Source organism: Lepidothrix coronata, unplaced genomic scaffold (assembly GCF_001604755.1).
Source record: "Lepidothrix coronata isolate B3197 unplaced genomic scaffold, Lepidothrix_coronata-1.0 Scaffold23, whole genome shotgun sequence".
NCBI classification, from domain to species: Eukaryota; Metazoa; Chordata; class Aves; order Passeriformes; family Pipridae; genus Lepidothrix; species Lepidothrix coronata.
In genome coordinates, this window is record NW_016690203.1 from 1,455,637 (window position 1) to 1,473,807 (window position 18,171).

General features: G+C 37.8%; 1 long non-coding RNA gene across 1 annotated transcript in view; it reads left to right on the forward strand.

The window, feature by feature from the left end:
• Positions 1-17,548: 17,548 nt before the first annotated feature.
• The window catches only part of LOC108494143, a 30,520-nt gene continuing 29,897 nt past the window's right edge, over positions 17,549-18,171 (forward strand). The window contains exons 1-2 of the long non-coding RNA XR_001873756.1: positions 17,549-17,728; positions 17,821-17,928. This is a non-coding gene — a long non-coding RNA (uncharacterized LOC108494143). The remainder of the gene's footprint in view (positions 17,729-17,820; positions 17,929-18,171) is intronic.

Here is an 18,171-nt window from a genome sequence, read left to right on the forward strand (position 1 = left end):
GCTGATTAACTTATTTTTTTTAAGCATACACATTTTGTAAAATGTAAATGGCTTCAAAGTCTCTGGGATGACTAGAAAGTCACAGGCATAAATAGTAAAGCAAGCAGTGGAATAACATGATACTGGTGGATAGGGAGTAATGGAATAGGAAATAGTGAATTTTTGGTTGATCTCTTCCAAGGACTACAAGGATTGTAATAGATGGGATCTGAATGAAAACAAGGTTTGTGAATGGAGCAACAGGCTGGGGGACAGGAAAAAAAAACAAAAGGAGACTTTTAATACTCGCTAAATGTTTTCAAAACAAAGTCAGGGTAGCAGACGAAGGCTGAACTTACCCAAGCTACCAGAATGAAACAGTTTTCAAATACAACTGAGTTTATCTTTCAGTTCTACCTTTCCAGCTCTCACAACATGTCACCTTGTGACAATGAATTCCATCAGTTAGCTCTTGTGCCGTCCTAGATGATCTCAAATTGAGCCAGGGAGGTTTAAATTGGATATTAGGAAAAATTTCTTCAAAAAAAGGGTTGCCAAACATTGGGAAGACCACCAAGAGAAGTGGGTGAGTAACTAACCCTAGTGGTATTTAAAAGACCTGTAAATGTGCACTTCAGGATATGGTTTAGTGGTGGATTTGGCAGTACTGGGTAAATGGTTGAACTTGATACTCTTAGAGGTCTTTTCCAACCTAAATTATTCTATGATTCTAAAAGATCCTCCCTCTCAATCATACTTGAATCTGCTGCCTTATAATTTCAGAGAACATTCCCCACTTTCTGTGTCAGAAGTGTCTCCAAATGACCAATCACAGTGCAGAAACTGCATAAGCAACCCAAATCCTGACAAAAAAATTATGTTAATTCACATGAGGCCTAATTACGTGGATGCTGCATCTGAAGATAGATGACCAATGCATGGGTTTAGGAAAGATGCCACAGAGGATGCAGCCTGGTGTGGTAGTTCACCCACCTGCTCTCAAGCCAGGAAGCAACTCAACCCTGGACAATCAGAAGGATTGAGATGGTCACCTCTACTGGCTGCCACAAAAATCCTCATAATGTCCTAACGAGTTCCTTAATATTATAGAGTTCTACCACCCCCAGTGTTTTTAACTGCACTATTTTGGATGCATGTTGTGTTTAGAAATACACTAGGATCTTTTACTTGTTAGAGATGAAATAGCGGTTAAATTGTATTAGTTATTGACCTTAGCAGCAATAAACTGTAGCACGAGTAGTCTACAGTAACACTGCTAAATCATAATCGTCTGGCACAATGCTGGTATTTCTGACCATTTGCACTATGCTCTGTAAAATGCATTTAATCACGGTATATGAAAGTGTAAGGGTACTGTATATAGTTTTGAAATGGACTGAGTTTAAAGACATATTCAACCAATTTATCATTAAACTTACAAGTTCGCAAAAGCTATTAAACAATACTGTGAGCCTGGAGGCCACACATATGTTACAGCCCTGGAAATGTAAAGAAGTTCATTTGAATCGCTTAATAATGACCTTGACCTATCGAACAAGGTGTACTTATTGTCAACAATTTATCTCACTCTTGACCCTGGCAAAATGCCTAACCTTTGAATACTTATGGTGGGGGAGGAAAGGCTTGGGGTGTTTTTTTCTTTCCCCTGGTGAAATGGGCCAATTTTTTTCCCTGTTTAGCAAAATCTGGAACGCAGATCATTAGAATGCTTTTGGCAGCTAATTTGAACATCAGTGACTCAACTTTGAGAAGGAAGCCTTTTTCTGCCCTAAAGAATCTCAGAGAGTTTTCAGACTACAGTAATTGAAAAATCCCTAAACACTCACTCACAGAGGAGATACACATTACTGCAGGAACAGTCTACAAATTGTAAAGTATTCAATTTACATTCTCAGTACCTCAGGGCAGTTGTGAAGAATTTATATCTTCAGAAACCTTTGAACTAACAAAAGATAACATTTCACAGCAAAGTCTACTTGCATAAAAGTTTTTTAACTCCCTTCATTCTTATTCTGAAGGAAGTGTCTTTTGCACTTCTGGAACCAAGGCTCAACACAGGTATCTGAGATGTTAAAAAGGAGATGGAAATGGAAATAGAGGTGTTAAAAAAATTTAATGGACATGCTGCATCTCATTTAGAACATGAGTTCATTATTCACCAGTCCACATATGATGTATTCTAGCTCTGAACTAGATGTCTTTTTAAATGATACTTGGGTTTGATCAATGTGCAAAAATTCTTAGTTATATTAAGGCCCTTTATGCAAAGGACTTTATAATGTGTAGGTAACGGGCACAGCTATACTGTCGATGACGGCAAGAGAACATTTTTTTGTCCCTGTGAGCATCAGCTGGGGCAGGGTGTAGTGCCACATCTGATGCAGTAAACTGGCTACATTAACCCTCTGTTTACACTGGATCTTCATCTGCTTGGAGACACTGCATTTGAAAAGAAATTTTGGTGAGACTTCAGTCAAACTAAAAAGAGAGTCCTTCTCTTTAAGATGTGATTTTTTTTTAATAGTGTCATGACACAGATTATATCGCTTGAATCTCTATCAGCAACATTTTCAGAGGTTCCATTGTGAACCACACAATTTACTTAGGACCAAAGTACCTCAAAGACTTCATAGAATAGTAGGTAACTTTAACATTGGGCTTAAATCACACAGAAGTGAGCATTAACATCCAACTAACACTTGAGCATATCAAGAAGACAGAGACTAATAAGTCATAAGGGTTCAAGCTCAAGAATCAGGCCCTGTTTGTGTTAAGAAAATTGGGAATAGAAACAGGCATTACGTTTGCAAACTATGAAATTATCTTTCTCTTCCTCTGCCCCTTTTCTTGATCAAAAAACATTCAACATAATTACCAGTTTAATAAAATCCTTTTGCTTGAGTTTTTTTTCTAATTTCTATGGAAAAAAGAGAAGGAAAGACAAAAAAATCTGCTTCAAGCCAACCCTAAATCTGTGATTACCATATTCATGTCCAACACTAAGCATTATGTGGAAACATTAATGAAAGTTTTAAAATGCAATCATTGGTTAAAGTTTTTTTCCCCTTCTCTACAAAGAAATTGATAAATGTTTCTATTAACTAATAACCCAGGAATCAACAGTCTTATAAAACTGGTTTATTCAGCCCAGAAAATTAGGCAATCCATCATGACTGATTTGCTCACATTTTCCCCTGCAAATAAGTGAGATGAAAACTTTAAAACCAATAAGATAATGCACTTAACAAATTCAGCTGAGAGAGATGGATAAACTAAGATGCCACTGGCATCAGTTAAGGAAAATCTGTCGTGTTTCCAATTATTTGAGCAGATTTTGTATCCCAATTTGCTGCCAGACTGCCTGTATCCCCCACTCCCCTCTTTCAAACCAAATCATCTGATCTTAAATCAGAACAAGCTCATCATATCACACTATGGAAGGCCAACAGGGGATAAATGACACCAGATGTTATATGAGTTTTCTTTTAGGCTTTCATTTCAGACTTACTGCATTCCCCATGCTGCTTTTTACTTGTCAAAAACTAAAATGTGCTTTGATAGATAACAACCCTATTTTCTTCACTGTCTGAGCTTAGAGAATACCATTAAGTATTGATATTGATGGTGCTTAACTAGGGAATGCAACCTGGGACCACAGAAAGCAAAATCCTGGGATCCTGAGATATCTTTCAGTCCCACAGATACATTTTCTGTGAGTCCCAGGGTTTTTCTGTTGTTGCTGCTGGGGGTGGTGTCGGGATACATGCTGTGTGATTTTACAACACAAAATGTGAGCACTCAGACAGAGAGGAAGAGTAAGGAGGGGCAAGCAGGCTCAGAAACATAACTCTTAGGCCCATCTGCTGCTGCTGTCTGAGCTGCTGAGGGAGTCACTATCATACAGAAAGACTAACAATGAACTTCTGAAACTGAACTGTGGCTCACTGGTGCAAAATCCAAGGCACATAATTTTAATTTACTTTGCTTATGGTCTTCCAGAGTCATTGTGTACTCAGACCAGTAGTGAAAAAGGCTGGGAAATGGCAGAAACAAAGAACAGCAATGGGAGAACCAGGCATGCAAAGGATATGGCACACATGGCTGCAGGGTACGTGGTGCCCCAGCATCCCAGGTCTGAATGGAGAAGCTGCTCTGTAAGGGAGAAACGTGATGAAGGTGTGGGCAGCCACACATTTTAAAAGCCAGCTTGACCATGCAATGTACCGTGTTCCCAGGCTTAAAATGGCTGGTTAGTGCTGCAAAGAACTTCATAAAGAGAAAATGTGAATCACCTTAATAAAGGGCAAAGAAACAAATTAATAAATAAGTCAGTCTTGATTGTGAAGGAAAAAGCCATTTCTTTAATTTGTGTCAAAAATTATTGTCTTTATGAGTATTTTTAAAGCTACACTAGCTTTACATAATTGCCACAAATATTTTCTTAAGAAAATACCTAAGTACTGAATGCGCTTTAACTCTTAAACTCACAGTGTCTGGAGACACCACATCATACTGGTGTTTCACATCAAGACAATAAAGGCCTCTCTCAACTGTCCAGGTGTGTGTTTGTATGGAGGCACTACCTTGGCTTCAAATACTTTAGTCTACTGCCTGGGAGTAGCTTGCTTGTCTCCTGCGTGTAGGAGGTGGCAGCTTAACCTCATTGACTTTCCTTCCAATACACCTTGCAGATGCAGTGAAGGAGAATATTCACACATACTCTGACTGCAGCTGCTGGCAAGAAGCTTGCTCCACAGTACACTGAAGTCAAAAAGGTTAAGCCTCAGGAGCAAAGAGATAAGGGTACGGTCTTCATGAATGACAGCAGCAGAGGCTCTACTTTACAGGTCAGAAATGCTCAATCACGGATTCCGAAGCAGAATTCAACTCCATTTAAACATCACAACTTCAGCCCCTTAGCTCTTTCTGCTGTGCTGGTGTTCTGCTGCTGCCTATGCATTTCTGCCTGCTGTCATGATTCCACTTCCACTGATAGCATCACCTTTGCAACTCATGCAAAATATGCTTGGTGAACAAAATACACCAATAAGCCAGCAGCTGTCAGAAACCATGACTTATAGCATTAAACAGCATCACTTTGGTTTGGCTGACACTCTGCAATATCTACGTACCACAGCACTATTTGATACTAAGAATGAGCTGGCCTCAGCTCCCACTGCAGAGAACCTTCACAGGAAAGCAGAAATCCTCACTAACCAACTTGGGCAGTGAAGTGATAAGGCAGAACACTCAGGGTATGGGGACTGGGTCTGGCAGCAGATACATCAATATGTTTAGGCACATCAGTCTAGAGATCAGCGCCTTTTTGAGCCTGCTTTCATTCAAAGACATAGGCAAAACACAGTGTGAAGAAAGGAGCCAACAACAACTCTTAAGTCTGTTATGACAACAAAAGAAAAATCATTGAGTATCTCACAACAACAAAGTTGTGGCAGATTAGAGTTACCTTAGCCACTTGTACCACTGTAGGACATATAGTGGTAAGCAGCAGCTTGAGCTGGTATTTTAATGATCCCCTCCTAGCATTTTTCAGTTTGAGAACAAGCATCATATCACTAGTTTATCCAATCTCTTAAGTGTATTTATGCCTTTCATAGAAAACTAGCAGAATAGGTTAGAAGATGGCAAGGTGTTTACTACACTAAAAGTAATTAACACTGGAAGTTATTTAGGCAAAGCAATAGCAAAATCCATTATCTATTCAAACTATTGCCTAGAAAAAGATGGTGGAATACCCTTTTCATCTTTTCTAAATATCTGATTTTATAAACACAGTCAGATGTGCTAGATAGCAGATGAAAGGAAAGATCTCCCATCCTCCAATGCTCTCTCAATGCTAATTAATCTTCCTGTTATGCACCTGCTCACATGCTTTGTGGAAGAGGGACAAATTGCTCCTTTCGGATCCATGGGTTCAAGAGAAAAAGGCTGTGACTCAGCAGTCCTCCAGCATCACCAGGAAAGGTCATCCCTACGGTCACCAGAAATACAAGACCTTTGGCAGCCTAGTAGCTAAGTGAAGTGTGATTCAAAATGGGCTGTGGTGGGGAGAGACACAAGGGATGCTATCTCTGTTTCCCCTCCATGTCAGAACAGAAAAAAATGGTCTTGGAAATGGATTGTCCCGCACACAGGCATTTGGTCTCTCCGTGGCATCTGTCTCTCTTGGCACCTCTGGACATCTTACCTCTAAGGGTTTTCTCTGCATACAAATTTCTCTGGTGGAAATTTTTGCCTAAGATGAAGATTTTAAATGAAATTGGAGAAAACATCTGTGGAAAGTGTTTCTGGTACCTCTGTCGGAGGACAGCCGCCATGGAAAGCTCATTCCTCAAACTGGGAAAGGAAAATGGCCCTTATAACAGTGTGACATCAAAGCAGTTTGAACTGCAGTTGCAAATGTTGACAACAAACTGCTCTCAGCCAAACCCCAGGTTGAATATTACAAGCAGAAATTAGGCAGCTAACACTTTGGCATGACGAATTGATTTAAGAAAATCAACACTCTGCTGACATATAAGTCATGAAACAGAAGCAAAAGTAGTCAAATCAATGGCTTCTTTCACTGTATGATATTCAGAGCAGCTAAATCCCACCATCACTTTCTTAGGACACCAATACAGTAAAATTGCCATGTTATGTCACTGGCCTGCCTGCCTGTGGAAGCAAGCTCCTAATTTAGTTATTGCATGCTCTCTGCTCTTACTGCAGAGCTATGTCCTTTTACATTTGCTCTGCCATTTTCTGGACCAAAGATAAAAGAAACAACACTGAACTACCCCCAGTAGTAACCCTCTTAAAATAAAAGTCTGGGAGCTGCATAGGTATCTTTGGAGATCACAGGAGCAACTCTGAGTTTCCCAGCATACAATTGTATGAATATTTGCCTTCTCATATCTTTCCAGTTGAGAATGAAGCAGCCAAGTAACGGGATTTGAATGCATATTGGCTTGCTGCCTCTGCTGTTTTGATTTGCAGACTGGCCAAGCAGAACGCAATTAGTGGTTATTGACACCTTTACAGGAAGCATTCATAAGGGAAATGGGAAATCGAAAATGTCCTTTAAAAGATGGAAGCAAAATACGGTATCAAAGCTTGCTGGTAAATAAGACGAACCCAGAAAAGTGCTCAGTCAGAATATTTGTATTTCTGTATCATTTAGGAAAATCCTATTATGGCTTTAGCCACAGAGACATCCCTGGTGTGCAAGATAGAGGCAGTTCATAAAATACATAGCATTTTCAGCTTGAAAATAGGGCAACCTATTGCTTTCTGTAGATGGCTATGTTACACCCCAGTTCCCATCAATAGAACATAATCTCATTGCAGCAGGCAATACTCAATATCAATGAAACACTGGTATTGTAGGCATTTGCAGACTGCCAGTACCTAAAGGACAGAAAGACTTTGTGTTTTTACAAGGGCCAATATCTCTGGAACACATTTATGAAACAAGGCAGCACACCAAGGAGGCAAACGAGTTATATGCGTGTGTCCACAGAGCTGTCTGCAGGCATTTTTTTGCTCTTTCTCCCCCCCCCCACCTCCTGTTACTTTTCGCCATCCCTACCTTACACTCTCTAAGTTTCACTAGCAATGTCAGTTATACAATTAGTCCCCTGCCAATTAATGACAAATTAGATGCCTGCTGTCAGCATTCCCTAGCACTGACGGAGTGTTTGGTAATAATCTGTAACCAGGATAATGCTCTAAGGAGTCCGCATTGTTCTTGGGATGAAGGGAAAAAAAGGGAAAAGAAAAAAAAAGAGAAAGGAAAAGTACGTTGCATGTTCACTTACGCCATCAGCAGTCAGTGCAAAAAAAAATAAGTTTTGTTGTGCAGTTATCCCAATGATTAAAATATAATAGGCTAATGAGATTACAAAGCTGATTGTGAACAAGACCAATTGTGTTAATTGGAGACTCCTGAATGGCAATTTGAGCCGCCGCCGCTGCTGAGTTTTGAAATATAATCAGTTTTACTAATTTTATCTGATTTCTTAATGAAGCTTGCCTTGAGCAATTGTTCTATGTGTTCTTTAGCAAACAGCGTGTGTCATAACTGCTGACATTAATCTTGATTACTTTAGTTAAAATAAATAGTTATACTTGGGCGGCTTTCAGAAAATACATCAGAGCAAATGTAATGTTAGGAAGAGATGAAGTTTTACTTATATTTGTTGTTTTTCCTATACTGTAAAGTCCCTATAAAGTCCCAACTGTGAAATGTCTTTCTTGTGTGACTTGATCTCTTTCGGACTCCCCTCTCTTTCACTCTCTCTTGAGAAAGTATTTTTGACTTCCACAGAAAGAGGGATAAAGACGATGTCATTAATACAGAAAAATCTTTACTAATAGAGGGGAAGAAAAGTCACCAACAGAACCCATTTCAGAAAAAAAAAAAAAAAATGCTTTTTCATGCATGAGTCTCAAAGTTGGCACACACATTCTCACCACCTTATGGTCCAGCTGCCACTACTAACACTCGAGCATTATAGAAATGCTCTCTCTCATATAGCTTATTTATTTTTATGGAGGATTAATATACTTAGGATGGCTCTTTGGAGCTTTCATGGTGAATTTGATGTGATGCTGTACCATATTGCTGCTTACAAAGGGACACATAAACATTAACAAAAATAAACACTAGAAAAAGGGAAATGGAAATATAAGTGCAGTCTGAATTAATAGTAAACATAGCTAGAGATTGTTCATATTTCAGAACTCCTATTATATTATGGCCTTGCCTTTACAGGGATAATCCTTTCATAATTAAGATAATGGCTAACTAGTCTGATAAGTATTATACATCTTTTTGAGCCAGTATGTTTATATGACAACAAAATTTGCATGTCCTTATTACTGGATTATAAAATCTGTGGATTTTATATGCAGTTACATTGATTAGGTACTTGCATGATAAATAGAAACCATTTGGGGAAAGATGATATAGGATATATTAAACATTTATTTCACCCACTCTTTATAGCCAGCACTGGTTTGTTAAATTAAAAATGTTTAGTCTGGCCTGGGTAGTAATCTATGTCCAACTCGGATCTTCTTTAGTTACGGGGATTTAGAAAGAATTTAGATTTCTTTTCTCTAAGACAGTTTTCTATAATAGGGGAAGGTCATGGCCAGCAGTACAAGCATGGAAAGCAGCTTCAAAACAGCACTGTCAAGGACCACTCTGAGTACCAAATAGCAGCATTTTCTACTCACAGATGCAATAGTTGAAAGTCTGGATTCCTGTTTAAACTCTGCTTCCTCAGTGCTTAAATGCACTTCTACTTGAAACACCACAGTTAGAAAAGATGTCAGCTTTTTATGGATGAACTTAACTTTTATGGAGAAGCTGACACCTGGCTAAGGCTTTTTCACTCCCTGATCCCAAAAGTACTTTTACTTAAAGCTATTCCCTATCCTGCTTAAATGTTGAGCTAAAAATTTTGGAGAGAAAAAACCCAAACAAACCAACCATAAGATGCTTCTAGAATGACCTTTTCTTGAAATAAATCTAATTCATAATCATAATTCATAACCATAATTCAGACCCTCACCTAGAATGGCAGTGTTCCAATTGGCTTGGGTCCCTCAAAAACCAAATAACCTTTTCCAGACATGTTTAAGTCTCCAATGAGTAGGCTCATGGCTTCTTTAGAAGCCTTGCTTCACTCAATGAGTACAAAATATATGTGAATTTGAATGTATGTATTCTCACTTCTGCTTAATAAATATGAACATTTATACTTACTGAGAATCTACTTTTACCCCTCTCTGCCTTCCTTAATGAGAGCTAATTGAATAGAACAGTCTTCATTTGGCAGGACACATCACGAGGGCTTGTCTATACTTAGAAATTTACTGAGATAACTAATCTGAAATGGTTGAGAAATATCCCTACAGCTTTTCTGCCCAAATAGCTGTTCCAGAGCAATTATTTCAAATGAGCTATTTTTGTAAATTTTCAAGTGTATACAAATCTCCAATCTAATATCTGGCTGGCATTACATGCCCAACTAGTTTTTATGGATCAACCTATTTGATCTGGTAAGTCACACTGTAGGAAAAAAAAGAAGTTACTTTGGCTCTGATTTGCCTTTATGCTAATGCATGACATGATAAAAAAAGAGCATTAGTGTCACCGATAATTTGGCTATATATGCCCTGGATATTGATTCCACAGTACCAGTGGCAAATTCCTAGCCCCAAATACCATACAGAATACTTTGTAATAAAATCTTTCACCTTTCCCCTTCCGATTAGAAATGAATAATTTATTTCTCAAGTGCTTTCTCTGCAATTTACAGACATCTAGGCTGCTGTAACTTTCAGAGGTGCATTAGTGTGTGATAAGCCTTATTTTAGGTCCTTGCTGTGCTCAGTCTAAGAATGACTACCAAGTTAGAAACCTCATCAGTATTTCTTTGGGGTCTGGCAGAACACCAAAACAGTAGACTCTGCTGAAACAGCCTGGATTCGGCAGACGTGGCTTGATCCTTTCTTGTTCTGTGTGAGACCCATTTCCCTCAGCATGACCACTGCTTTAATCTTGTATTTTAAACATAAACAGAATGGCAGATTTTACAGTATAATCTGGTAGGCACAGCAGCTTTTTAGAAGAATGAATCATTAACCTAGAAGCTATATTTAAGTAAAAAGGACAGACAACAAAAAAGGGGGAGAGAGGGAGAGGGAGAGAGATTGGTTTTGTTCATGATTTAACACACAACTGTGATCCACCCGCCTCTAAACTGCATTGCTGGAGCAGAAATAAACCTCACTATAAGCATGACGAGAGAAAGTGGCAATACAAAAAAGCTTGAGGAGCATAGGGAGAGAGGGGGAGGAAAAATGAATTTTAAAATTTTCTCTCCTGCTGTATTTTTGAAATGTAACACATACTTTTATGGTAGTAATGTTCTTGTTGCTGTGTTGGTGTAAAGAGACAGAAGAGAAGGCATGTTGAGAAAGGCAGTGCCTCTCATTAAAGCAACCGATATAAGTGGGAAAAAAACAAAGAAGAGGAAATAAAAATGTTCTAGTTCTCCTTGTAGTCAAGTCAAGTGGTTTAAAAAAAAAATCATTCCATTATGACACCAGGTCATTTTTGTTTAGAGGATAACTAGATTGCAGCTCATGTTGCTATATTAATCAATTTGCAGAGGGAGAGTTTCTGAGCGAGTTTCTCATTTATACTATTGTCACTTTTGTATCAGACTGGGCAGATTAAATGCAATTTACACCCTTGTTTAAGTTTATTTTGTATTGCTATGTTATTAGTGTAAGTAAGAATCAAGCCCTCTACTCTTAAACTACTCCTGAAGGTGGCTTAGAGACCTAAATGTGAAACTGATACTACTCACTTACTGTATATATACTGAGTATAAATGTATGTGTAAATGTATCGACATCACAGGTGCAGGTGGAGCAGGAGAATCTCTGTCAGCATTGCTATAATGAAAATATTTTTATTTGTTCATCATGTGTACACATGTAGTTTTCCTTCTCCTTGATTACAACAAGCAGGATGTTAGATTGACCCATTATTATCTTTAACATTTTGACTGTGTGTTGCATCTTCAAATTTGACCTGTTAAAGAGACAGCACAGAAAAAATGAGGCCTTTCAACTTGTGGTTAGGGTTGGTATTTGGCAATGAATTACTTAAATCCTTTGTGTAACTTGAATTTGTGCTGCTCAATTGTTCCCTGCAGTTGGTATTCCCAGATGCACTTGCAACCCATGTGAACAGCAGGTTTTTTCAGCCATTTCCTGGGAATTGTTTTATACACCTGAGTCACCCCGAAATGACTGAACTAGATCAAAGTAGGGCAAGAGTGAGGTCATCGAGTTGGGTGGCTTTTCTCATGTGTCCTAATATAATTTGCTGGTGCAGTGAAACAACATGTTACTGTGACAGGATACATCAAAAGGGAGAGAGGTACCTTTGAAGGGAGATGATGTCACCAGAAAAGCTTAGGCATGGCCAAGCACATGTATATACATGGAGCTACCTGAAGAAACATCCATGGCCATCTATAAATGACATCCTGCTGACCTGCCTATGAGGGAGGACAATCATCAGCTGGATATCCTATTTGCTTGAGAGAACGAGCAATAACTATTTTTTTTTCTATTCTTCATTCAAACTAAGGCATTCGTAAACAAGAAGCAAACTCATACCAGATGGGATCTTACTTTGCACAATGCAAAGACAAAATTGTTATTTAATCCTTCCAAATTGATTTACTATGTCAGTCATCTCTTCTGTTGGTAATGGTAGGAACTGAAAAGTTTTGGGTGTCCCTCCATGCCACATCCCAGAATGCAGACTGGCTTATCTCACAGTTCTTATAACTTCTCTCACAGTCACAAAGATGAAGCCACAGATGAATCAATCATATCCCAGGTGTTAGAAGTCTTTCACAGATGACATGCATGCCTTTACCTTCCTCTCCTCCTTCAAGGCATCTCTACATATTAGAAAAAAGATGGCACTATGATCCCTTCCTTTAGTTCTTCATAAATTGTTTTTTTAATGCTTTAACGTCTGCACTTCTGAGATGCTTTGCTAACCTTTTCCTTTTTACTCTTGATTTCTCAAGTGGATCTGTTGAAAACAGACATCTGTTATTTTTTCAGGCAATATTTACTTAAATTATGTCGTATAGTCTACATTCAGATTTCTGTTTCAGAAGAAAACATTGTTTCAGACTGTATCTACATATAGGTAAGGTAGAATCACAGAATCATGGATTTGCAGAATATGCTGATTTGGAAGGGACCAACAAACATCTTTGCTGTATTTAGATTTTTTTTTATATATAGTTTGAATTTACATGTTTCCACGTTGGTTTTTATACTGCAGTTTCTTTTTATTAAGCTTTTTAACATACTTGTCATGCATGACTCTGGCTTCCTCTGTAAACCTTTAATGTATAAAGGAAACTTAATATAAAACAAATAAGAATTATCTGATTTCACATAACAAAAGGGGAAAAAAACCAAATGATTATGGTGGGGTTAAAGTCTAAAATTTGCCTATAAATTCAGTCTATCACTTAAACAGACAAGTAGTTTTAACCAAATGAATAGTTCCAGTGAAATCTAGGGCAGAGAACTGTATTTAGAACAATTTTTAAGCAGTGTTCTGACCAACTGGGGTTGTAACAAGTTTTGCACTCAAGCATAACAAGACTAACAACCGCAGGTAATGGGAAAACAAATAAAAATAGGCTAAAGAGTTGTCCTGGCTTGTCTGCAGAGTGATCTCGTCTCTTGGTTGGGCAAACTGCACTTTAACAGAGCAGAAGCATGATGTGAGGCAGCTTGCTGGGCATCGAGGGTTTGTGGGGCAACCATTTGTGAATCATCCTCTGAAAGTCTATGTAATTCCCTGATGAAAAATATTCACTGCAGTTTGCTTCAGCAGCTGAAACCGACTTGCTGTCCTCTTAACACTTATATTTGGAGGAGGGTTTATGATAATTATCTAAATGAGTTATAGAAAAGTTCACAAACTGTTCATAAATAGTGAGGAGAGCTGGGTAGAGAGATTAATCCAAAGGTGTAATCTGGTGGCAAAATGAAAGGCAAGAGTTTTCTATATATTGCAGATCCCAAAGTTGTCCTTGTATTTCTTCCAGAAGAACTTGTGATCTTGTGGAAAACTAACAAAAAATAAACATATCTCTTTCTTTCTCCCAATGTCATATAATCATAAGCTACCTGTCATCTCAATGCTACACAGATCTATTTGATCCTTGTGTTTTCAAAAATGCTTATATATTTTACTGCTGCTAAACTCTTCAAGTTAATTTAGTGGAGCTAGCTTGATTATTCACCTTGTGGAACAACAGAGTTTTTAATTTAATTCCAATTCAAGCTTTTGCCATACTGCTAATCCACATACATGGAAGAGCACCTTTTAGTTTTCAGATTTCAAACCAAATATAATAATTGGACTGTTTTCCTGAGAGGTAAAAGTTGAATCCATATATTTCCTATCTTATTCATGTTGTGTCACTTCTTTTGATTTAAAGAAAGATTGCAGTAACAGGAACTAATGCAAATTCTTTTGCCTTTTGATAAATACAGTAATCCTCTATTTTCAGACTACAACTTTCACATCTGCAGACTTCAGGCTCGAGTAAGAAACTTATTTTTTATTACTTTTTTGTATGTGTTTTCCCTATGTTTTTATCTCTGCAACACCACAACAGTTGTAAGCAGTGCTAGTCTCACTCTGAGGCTTTAAAAAAAAAGTTAAAACACTGTTCTTGTGAAATTACTAGCAAAGAAACAAAAAATAAAATCAACATTTATTTACCTCGATTTAGAATTTTTGATGGCAGAAATTTTGTTTCAGGAATTATAAAAGTTTTTTTCTAATTTCAAAGTATTCAATAGTTTTTATCAAAGAATACTTCAATCAACATTAGAAACCAATTGGAAGTTTAAAAAAAAATCTTGGTTTTTTTTCTTTAAGTTATTATGCATACAGTAGATATGAAAGGTTGAGCTCTTCCAATTTGAAGGCCTCAATGGCTATTACGAACAGAAATAGTTGATTTAGCTATGCCATTACACTATTTCATTTATTTACTATGCTTGTTTGAAGTGCAAAAGAAAGTCTGTTTAAGTAAACATAATTTTCCCTTCTACATATCCATTAAGATTGATTTATTTACTTAGTAAGAACTATTTTAAAGTGCTTTTTTCTCCAATTCTAGAGATGTTGTGACGTCTATATAAATATTTGTAACACAAATACCAAAGAAATAATAGCATTCACCTAATGAAAAAGTTATAGCACTCACCATATTCTACCATTATCTAAAGGTGAAAAATGAAGAACTTAAATTATATTAAACTAAAAACCTTTCTAATTGAATGGACAAAGATATAGAATATCCTTCTGTTCAGCAACAAATACACTAAGTGAGCAGCTTACTTAATAGGATGTATTTAGTCAGATATTTTACAGCTTGCCAAACAACTGGAAGACGGAAGGCTTTTTAAAGGGCACAAAAAAGGACAAATGCAAACAAAAGTAACAGATAACTTTAACCAAGTTAACCTTCTTTAAATCACAATTAAAACAAACAATTTAAATCGTTGGGAATTAAATCAGATCAGTGAAAGCTTTGGGTTTTTACACCCTTTTCACACATTGCAGTGAGACCCTGACATATACCTGCAATACCAGTAATGGTTAATCACAACTTTTCTTACTTTGGAGCTCTCTCCTGGTAATCAAGCTTGGCAGGTACCTCCATGGTTTAGGTCTGGGTCACAGCTGGATTTCACCCCCAGTGTTTAAAGAATGCGCAATCCCAGAGGTTTTCAAACTGTGATATGTGTAAGCCCTAGCCAAGTTGCTGCTAGTCGATTGTGAACCACTTTAGGGTGATAGGTGACACAAGTCCGGGAGCAGCACTACTGCCATGGCTCCTGGTACTCAGAGAGGTGACTGACCCTGCTCATCCCTACAATCACTGATGGGTGACAGTGACCAGCCTCCAGCCCTCAGAGCACAGCAAGGTGATGAAATAATTTTCTCTCAGAGTCTGAAGTGACCAGTCTTACAAAGATGACCATGAACTTCAGGTTCAGAGCTGTTGGCTGGAACTTTCAAGGTCCTTGCAATGAGGAGGTCCCTGCCTATCGCTGTACAGGATCTCCTCATAACTGGATGGCAGTAAGTATCACAGAAAACAACCAACAGGCTTTTGGCTGGACAATAACTAACCAATCTTTACCCTTTCTCAAATATTTTTTTCTCATAGGGAGCTGCTACAATGGCTGCATCAAGGGAACTTGGAAATAAAGGCATCCCTAGATTTCATAGTCTTATTTTTCTTCTGTTTCAAGCTGCCCACTGTGCTGGATGTTAAATTTCTTGAGCAAAGAGTGAGACTTACCTGTAATAAAGTTTATCATATGCTAGTTCTGGAAAAGATAAAGAGCAATTTCTTTGATGCTCTAAATGTGTAACCTGCACTGTGGTGATGAGGAGCTATTTGGAACTTCCTTTTTACTAAAAACCTACCAGTTGCAACTTTTAACTCATTGCCTGTCTTGCTGGGCTTGAAACCTGTGTGAGAACACAATTCGGATTTTACAAAAGCCTCCAATCAAGGGGCAGGTTTGATAACTGGTCATACCATAGAAGAAATCTGTCTGGTTTTATTTCTGGTAGATGAAGTCATTTTTTGAGAAATTGGATCTATAAAACTGCAGGGCATGATACAATGATCATAAATGCATAGAAGCTTTCATATTTATTAATTAAACATATTAGAAGATAGAAACCAGCCAGAGTAGTTTTCTAAACTGGGATCAAGATTTTTTAAAGCAGCAGCTCTTTTAGCTGTAGATCTTCATACAAGACCCACTGTGAAGTTTCTGAGCATCGAGAGACAGAAAACTGTATTAGTATTTGAGACAAGGTAAACAAGACCATCACATCACATGGAGAACATAGCTCCTTTAAATTATCTCATTCATATATGCAAAAATGGACATAAAACCCAAAAAAAACCAAACCAAACAAAGAAACCCAAACCAACCAAACAAAAAAACCCAAACCAACCAACCAAAAAAGAAAAACAAAACAAAAAAACCCCAAAACCCACAAAAGGAAGAAGTGACACTTTCTAAAGTCTTATCCCAAACCAGTCAATAAAAAGCAACTTCTAGACTTCTAGAGATCACTTGCTCAGAAATTACTTGTAAGCTTCCATTTACTGTTTTGAAAAATGAATGATGAATGGCATAAAACTGTTGTTATGCCCAGCTTAGAAAGAGAAGCTGAGACACTGAAAGTTTATGCAATTTCTTCAGAACTCACAAAGGACATGGAAATAGAACTCCTGTCCTTGGTCTCAAGATCCTCCATCTATTTTTTGAAAATGGGAGATGTTATTGTAATGACTATATTGTTTCCCTTAGGGTGGAAGGCAAGTCCCCTTCCAGTGATTTTCTTGATGTTATTTGCTAAATTCCTTCTTATGGCTGTCAACAGGGCATTTATAAGACAAATTATATAAAGGAAAAGCTATGCCACATGGCAGGTATAAAAAGTAACAGTTCTAACGATTCATGCAAATACTAAAATATTGAATTTACCCTAGTGTTGTTCATGTTTTGTGTTACACTGCCCAGAGGTGTTTCATTGTTTCCTACAAAAGGGATATTTGAATTTTTTTTTTTGGTTTTGTTCCAGTAATTAGTCATGACTGAGTTTTAGAGATATGCAGGAGAGGTACCCCAGTGCATTTTCTTTTGATGTTCCTTGAATTAGGTTCAGTGCTAAGAGAAAACATTTTCCTGCACCCCTCCTCTATATCTTTAAATGAATGTCATCCAAATGGCATTGCCACTCAAATATTACAGCGAAATTCCTTGCATGCTGATAGTGCAGTGTGGGAATGTCTAAAATTGTCCCCTGTAGGCTTGAATTCAGCCCCTGAAGGTTCACTTGAGTTTAATTTCACTAATCACACAGGGACAGTTATTTTTTGCTCTTGCTCAGCTTCTCTTTCACATGCAAGCACGTTAACACACACATACACGCGCGCGCACACACACACTCACTCACGCTGCATCCCTCCCGTTCTGTTGCACTGAAGTCCAGATTTGCTCTGACCATTCCTGCACACAAGCAGAGAGCGACACAACATGACGGTGCCTAAGACCATAGGTGGGTCGTTTGCTTCAAGCCAATTTATTCACATTTGCGATGGTAAGATTGATTTTTATCCTGCATTTCTGAGTTTATTTAACTGATTTCAGAAACTGCCACAGAGGTGGGGGCAGAGATCATCTTCAAGGTTGCTGTCATCTGGAATTTTATGTCCTTCATTTTCTTTCACTCTATATGCCTGTCACATCGGCTTAACTGTGAGTAGCGTACTAGCCAGTACCTCTGGCATACTGTATATTAATAGAATATTGATATAGCCCAAATACTGTTGTGGGATTCATCATTTGGTAAATCCTCTGCCGTCTGCAGTTTTACAGAGCCGTTTAATTAGCAATTTTACAACCTCCTATTCTCTCATTAAATTAATTAATAATTAAGTTCAAATATAGGCATCTTTAATGTCATAATTATATTTCAGTTTTATGGTCACCAGAGTTTAG